The following is a 7,415-nucleotide window of genomic DNA, read 5'->3' as shown; positions in this document are numbered from 1 at the left end:
AGACCCCCTCCATCAATGCACTGAACTGAATGTGAGACCCCCTCCATCATTGCATTGAGCTGAATGTGGGACCCCCTCCTTCGATGCATTGAGCTGAATGTCAGACCCTCCATCGATGCATTGAGCTGAATGTGAGACCCCCTCCATCAATGCACTGAGCTGCAGAAAAGCCCCGTTCTCCCATTCAATGCACTCAGCTCAATGTGGAACTCCCTCCTATTTAGTTCCCTTAAGTGCACTGAGTTTGGGGTTGGAACCCCGACACCTACTGAAAACCCCCCATGCCATTGTACTGAGCTCAGTGTTGGATACCCTGTAGTGCACTGCATTAGTGAGACCCCCATTCCCTCCAGTTCTCAGAGCTCAGTGTACCCCTCTCAGCCCCCTACCATAACCTTGAATCACCTCTTCCTGCACCCTGTCTATGGGTAAAAAGATTTACAAAGTGCTTTCCTCCTTGGATCTGAATAGCTGTGTTGCAAATATCCAGACACAATCTCCCAGGACACTTTGTAAAAGCCATCAATACTATTTACTACCATTAGCAGGATTTTATCTCACAAGTGGACGTGGGTCTACTGTGTCAGCAGCAATGAGGAAGTACAGCTCTATATTAGGAGATCATTTCCAAAACTGCACAATACAAAGAATGGTTTCAGCCAACAATGAAAAAAAACAATCTGTCAATGGCATCCACATTGTCCATTCATAACAGCCCAGTCTCCCCCACTGCACTATATACAAGATCAATGATCAATCAATATGTCAATCCAATATTGATCAAATTTAACATCTAATCCAGAGTTGTTCAGCCTATTTATTATGGGAAAACCATTAAATAACTTTCATGTCTTCAAGGACCCCCCTACTATAATTAATATATCCACAGCTTATTAGTATATGATAGTCAATAGTAGGAATGCCTCTTACATTACTGGTCATTGGGAAGAATGTCACCCTTACAGATAATAAAAAGCTACAACAGTGTATATTCACCATTAGATGGAAACCCAATCACTGAAATCTCATATAAATGTTACAATGTTATGTCAATTCAAAGGTTATTTTCATTATTTTAAAATTTGCAGCTTTGCCTAAAATAATCCCTGGCGATCCCACTACCATATTTCTTGCTCCTGCACTTTCTGTAATGAGGTGACAACCATCCGTCCCTTTCTCACAATTGTCAATAACGTTGTCATCATGCCTAATGGGCTTCCATTAGAGACAACAAGTGACCTGCTGTTTATTAATTTAAAAATTTTATAAAACCTCTAAAACACTATAAATGTCATGCAATCATTTCTGGAGTGCATGCAGATGGGAAGTGGCTGCAGAAAGGTCTTCTGATGACCAGCAGCACTGAGATACAAATAATGAATGAAAAAGTGAGAACAATTTTTTTATATATATTAAAATTGCATTTATGGCATTATTATGGCGTTATGCACAGTGCTTTAGCAAACTAAATGTAATTTATTTGGGGTTTATGTCTATTATTATTAATAATAATAATAATAATAATAATAATAATAATATTAAACAGTATTTATTTAGCGCCAACATATTAAGCAGCACTGTACATTAAATTGGGATATATTATATATTGATGTAGGTCCAGGGGTGTAGTCGCAAAAAAAGAGAGGGGGGGGGGGGGGGGGCATGGTACTAGCCATGGCGCTGAAAAGTCTGTGTGTCTGTGAGAGATCAATTGCCCATTCCCATTCCCGGAAAAAAGTGAGGGCACGATGTGCCCCACTACACCCCTGTGCATGGAAATCACCTATATACCAAACTTCCTATTATAAGGTTACAGCTGTGGTTTTAAATTGTTACCAGGTCACATTAGAGCCCTGGAGAAGTCTCTTGGATTGTAAGCTCTTCTGGACAAGATCATCTCCTCCTGTGTCACTATCTGTATCTGTCTGTCATTTGCAACCCCTATTTAATGTACAGCTCTGCGTAATATGTTGGCGCTATATAAATACTGTTTAATAATAACAATAATAATAATAATAATAATAATAACGTCTAAAAGCAGCCATGGTGAAACATGTTGTGCAGGCATGGTGCACTTTGTCACTATGAGAAAGTTGGAGCGGAGCGACAATGTGCAGCACATCAGGAGATGGACACAGCACAGAAGGAGCAGGAAAAGGTGGAAAAAAAGGAAATTGTTTATAACCCGTAGTGCTTTAGCAAACTAAATTCCATCCAGTATGGGTTTATAATTTAAACCTCACATGCAAGTAAGAGGATGATTATATAGTACGTTTAGTCCGTTCCCAAAAATCAGGGTGTTAGAAAACCCCCAAGGGAGCACACGCAGGCAAGCAGATTTGTCAATCAGATTCATGATCTGATTATACAAGGACAAGGGATGATATTTGGGGAGTTCCAGTTGGTTGTATCAAAGTATGAAAAGTATATAAATTGTATTGGGTATGCCCAATTAAGTGCAGGAAAAGTCCAATTAAAATTCCTTTAATTTTCTATTCAAAGAACAATATAAGAAAAGGCAAAATCCTCGGTGTTTTGGGGCTTCTCATTGGCATATCAGATCGGTTGGTTAAGTGCAAAACTGGCAGCAAATCTGCTCATGTGCACCAGCCTTTGGATGCTTTTCCCTATTTCTAAGAAGCTTCAGCTGTGGACCAAACTGGCACAAAAAGTTAGACAATGCACTGCTAACCACGCCTAGCCAGAGAACTCACCACGATGTGCTCAGCTGCAATTCCCATTCCAAGATCCCGTCCCGGATTCAAACCCATTATTCCATTTCAGGCACAGAAAATCACCATCCACTCCACAGAAAAGCGCCGGAGAGCTTTGCTACACGGTAAACTGGTGAAGAAGTGAAATGTTAATCACATGGATCCCAGATTGAGTGTATCCAGACAATGGCTAAGCTGGAGAGGGTTGAATTGCATCCATTGAGCTTCTCCTCCAGCTGGAAGCGGACAGGAAGGAAAATCTTCTAGCATATGAGAGGGAGAAAGAAAGGAAGAAAGAGAAAAAAAGGAGCCTGCCTTGTGGAGAGCCCTGGGGTTGAGAGAAGGGATTTCAGGAAATCTGACAGTTGAACAGGAAATGTGCGCTGCTGTGCACGCATTCCACAATGTGCAGAGATATAGGATCTGGGGAATTGCAGCTCCTCTTACACTAACGTGTCCTGCTGCTGGCCCGTAATAGCACTGGGCCTTTCCCATATCCATTATTAAAAATACAATACAGTCTTGTGCTCATGGCTGTAAAAAAAGGAGGGGGTGATGGATAGTAATTAGGGCAGCGTTTCTTATCCAGGGTTTTGTGGATCCATAGGGTTCCTCCAGAGGTTGCTGGGGGTTCCATGTGACTCTCGGGTCATTTTATGATCTTTTTGGCTATCTGTAAGGGTGACATTCTTCCCAACGGCCAGCAATCATCACACTCACAGATACAAGACTTTTCTAGAGCTGCCCCGACTCCCTGGAATGGTCTTCCTCGTCCTATTCGGCTTGCTCCTACTTTCTGCTCATTTAAAAGAGTGCTCAAAACCCATTTTTTCAAACTTGCCTAATCATCTTCTTCTGTCTTTTGAAACCACCACTACATATCCCCCTCCTATTGTGTGTAAATTCCCCCACCTACTAGATTGTAAGCTCTTCGGGGCAGGGTCCTCTCCTCCTGTATCACTGTCTGTATTAGTCTGTCATTTGCAACCCCTATTTAATGTACAGCGCTGTGTAATATGTTGGCGCTCTATAAATCCTGTTTAAAAATAATAATAATAATGTAAGACCCATTATTCCCACTAACCACCACACTAATGTACTGTGCACTGTGGATATAATAATTATAGCAGGGGGATCCTTGAAGTTATTTCTCTCATTGGTTCTCCCATGTTAAAATGGTCAAGAAACACTACAAAACACGTCCTATAAAAAGCCAATCTACCCAAAAGTCATATTTTAGTCATAAAATGTGTCTGGTCAGCAAGATTTAGCTGCCTTAATCACAGCCATGAACATTTCAGGTGTTTGGGTTCACCTTTAGTAGTCTAGTAGCCCATGTTTCCATAGTATAAAATAAATACACTCTGCAGCATGGATACTGGAATCCCCTCCAGCTGTGAATGTTCAGTTTCCTGACTGCTCCATGTCAAACAGGGAAGAAGCTTAACCTATTTGTATGTTGCTGTGGAGCTATAAAGGAAAGAAAAATTTGTATTCGTATGTTGCTGAGGAGCTATAAGGAAAGGAAAATTATGGTATTTATTACATTTTCTGCAATGTTCCACTAATCGCCCACCACCCCTACAAAAAGTTTAGCCAGATTGAAATGTAAAAATGTTCATCGGGGTCCTGGGGGGTGCAGTTAGCATTGCTGTTGCAACCTGGACTCTCAAAATCTAATTTAGGTTCCTAAGGTGCAGTAGAAAAGTCACAGCACCTCCAGAAGTTAGGACCCAGATGATTTTTAAAGTTTTATTCGGTAAAAAAAAAAAAATCTCGTCCAGGAAAGTGGACTTTTCATTTCTATGGAAGGTCAGTTTTAGTGTCATGAGCTATGCAAAAGCAAAGAAACGCACACCATGTGCACTGCATGTTGAACTTCATTAAACACAATGCCCATGGTGTTCATCCAACATTCGGTCCAAGTCACAACTTACATACACAGTACTGAGGACTCCCACCCACCTATCACTGATCAATGGCATCGGAATGGAGTAAATATAAATTAGTTCAGTATAAGAGAGTTTATACTGCTGGTGGGGTCTCCCTTGCCTTCTTATCTGCCACATTTTCTATATCTTGTCTCTTTGCCCATTTGGTGGCCACTGTTGATGTAGGTCCTCTGCAGTTGATTAATGGCACCACCTGTCTCCAATGTCGGCAGTGCAAGCTGTAAAAACAAACCACAATACTGCTAAGAAAAAGGGAAAATAGTTTTTGGGAGAAGACAAATACAAAGTAGAAATTGAGCTAATAAGGACACAGACAGCAATTTAAAGAAGTTCCAGAACCGTGGTCAGGATTGGATTGCACTCTGTATCCCCATGAGGGAGATTTCCCTTACTTCCTGTCCAGGTGAGAGGAAAAGCTGCCAGATGGAACGGAAAGGCAAATATCCTCTATAAGGATGCAAGCAGTGTTTAAACCCCTCCACACCATAAGTGTCCTATGGCTGCCTACTGTGTGAAATGGCTCATTGCAATCTCCACTGTGACAGGGTGACAACACACAGGGTGACAACATGGATATGTAAATCTAATCATTAAAATCTCACATCAGCTTTACCATCCTCGGGCTGATTTACATATTGGTGCTGCTCTAGTGCACACATGTTTAGGAATGACATGCTGCATTAAGGCATTGGAATTATCTGAATGGGCTACCCAACAGATGGATACCAACCTTGCATGCAGAATACAGAGCTTTGCATCACGCTGCAACACATATTTGTGCAATCGTATATATAGTGCAGCACAGTAACACTTGTCATTTAGAATGGTACAATGGCGTGCCATCCAGAATGCCACCAATAAAATACCAATGCAGAGTAATATGCACAATATACATTATTACTATGCACAATGTACCATGCCAAGGGATGTGTGTTACAGATCTGCACATGGGAACACATATGATATGGATTGTAGCATAATTGCAACTTGTGTGTTTTGATGCATTAGACAGCCATTTAAATGAATGGACCAAATTAAAGCAGAGCTAAACTCAACTCTCTTTGCTCCCCTCGTTGATAGTGACATCTTTTTAGATTTTTCTGGATTCAAGATCTTCACTTTAACACAACATTGGGCTCTATTTATAAATCAAGGAACCTGACATTCCCTCAAACATTCCCTGGTGGGTGTTTTCCAGGTCCATGTCTTTCAATGGCAGTACCTGATTCCCACAAGGGAATATCTGAGGAAACGTCAGATTTACTGCTTTATAAATGGAGCCCATTGAGTTGCAACGCAAATCATGTTAACGAGCATGCACTAATACAGTCCAATGCTATCAATAGGACCTAAGGGTCGTTTAAAAGTCATTTGCAATACTTTCAATTTTAATGCTTTTAAACAAAAGTCCTGGTACCTGTCATGAAGTTCCTTGTTCAGTTACTTGTGAAACATATTTTGCAGTCTGGGTCCACTGTTGTCACTTTGTGGAAATTCAGCTTGAGGAATGCTATGCAGCCATCACTGGGGTCCTTACAAGCAGGAAGTGGCTGCAAAAACACAAAAGGTAGTTAGTACCATGGAGTTGCAATAAATCATATAATATGCCGTGCTATAATAAAATACCTAATATGCAGATAGGGGGTTACAATGCAGTAACTATTGTGGTCTCTACAATTATTCAGCACTTAATAGAGGAATGATCCATTATTATATATTCCATTGTTACTGGCTACAAATCTTTTTCTACATTTACAAAACTACACAGCAGGGCTTCTTCTGACACTGTCGCCTCTCCCTTTTTTGCATACTAGCGCCACCGGCACCATTCGCATGGTGACAGCAGAGCCTCCTAAAGGGTCAGTCCTCCAACATAATACACAAAATATCCTTTGAATATATTAATGAAGCAAAAAGAAATGTTAATTCGCCATGACAGGTGCACTTTATACAGCAAAGATGAAGAAGGCTAAGGTCTCCTTTGTTGTCAGTGACGGTCATACAAAGTGGGGAGTGCCCGAGGCTTCTCTGCGATAGCACCAGCAGAAGGGAGATAAGAGACAGACAATGTTTTATCACCTGCAGGGATAACTTCCTAATAAATAAATAAAGACCAATGTCATGTAGAAGTCAGCTGAAAACTGCAGCAGAAATTCCACCAACTCAGATTGTGATTATTTTATTTTGTGGTTTTTTTCAGAACAGAACTGTTCCTATCAGCTCGAGACTGGCATTGGGAGATTCTGTCACTTGCCCATTTGAGTCTCATTAAAGTAGAACTCTGTTTGGACTATTGACATTTTTATAGTTATATATCCTTAGCAAGCAGTAAATGAGCTTCAAAATGAGTCCTCACTGACCTTTATAGCTGCAGGCACTGTGGAGCAATTCATCTTGAAACCTATTATTCTCATGTAATAAATAGCAATGATATATTACTATGCAGCAGAGTGACCACTGTCATGGTAAAAGACCTCAGAATCCACCAAAATCATTTGTTTTGAATAGGTAGCCAAAACAAATACAGAGCAGAATGCCTGGAGGAAATCCACATCCCACAAAAAACACACCAACTCCATGCAGGTAATTTCCTGGTAATCCAATCTGGATCTCTAGTCCTACATGGCAATTTAGCCACCCCAAGGTTAAAAAAAAAACACTGACGTCAATTCTCATCACTTTGCTTTCTCCTGCACATGCCTTTTGTGTAGAATAAAAGGTCCCCCTATCCCCTCACCCTTCTGTAATT

At 40.8% G+C, this 7,415-nt stretch overlaps 1 protein-coding gene across 1 annotated transcript in view; it reads right to left on the bottom strand.

Moving 5' to 3' along the window:
* ASAP1 (ArfGAP with SH3 domain, ankyrin repeat and PH domain 1) overlaps positions 1 to 3,014 on the bottom strand; it is a gene marked incomplete in the record, with an annotated part of 158,430 nt that extends 155,416 nt beyond the window's left edge. The window contains 1 exon segment of the mRNA XM_072410648.1: positions 2,715 to 3,014.
* Positions 3,015 to 7,415: the final 4,401 nt, after the last annotated feature.

This window comes from Pyxicephalus adspersus, chromosome 5 (genome assembly GCF_032062135.1).
Source record: "Pyxicephalus adspersus chromosome 5, UCB_Pads_2.0, whole genome shotgun sequence".
In the NCBI taxonomy this organism is placed as follows: domain Eukaryota; kingdom Metazoa; phylum Chordata; class Amphibia; order Anura; family Pyxicephalidae; genus Pyxicephalus; species Pyxicephalus adspersus.
Note: the sequence above shows the minus strand (reverse complement) of the source record. Positions and strands in the feature narration are given on the sequence as shown.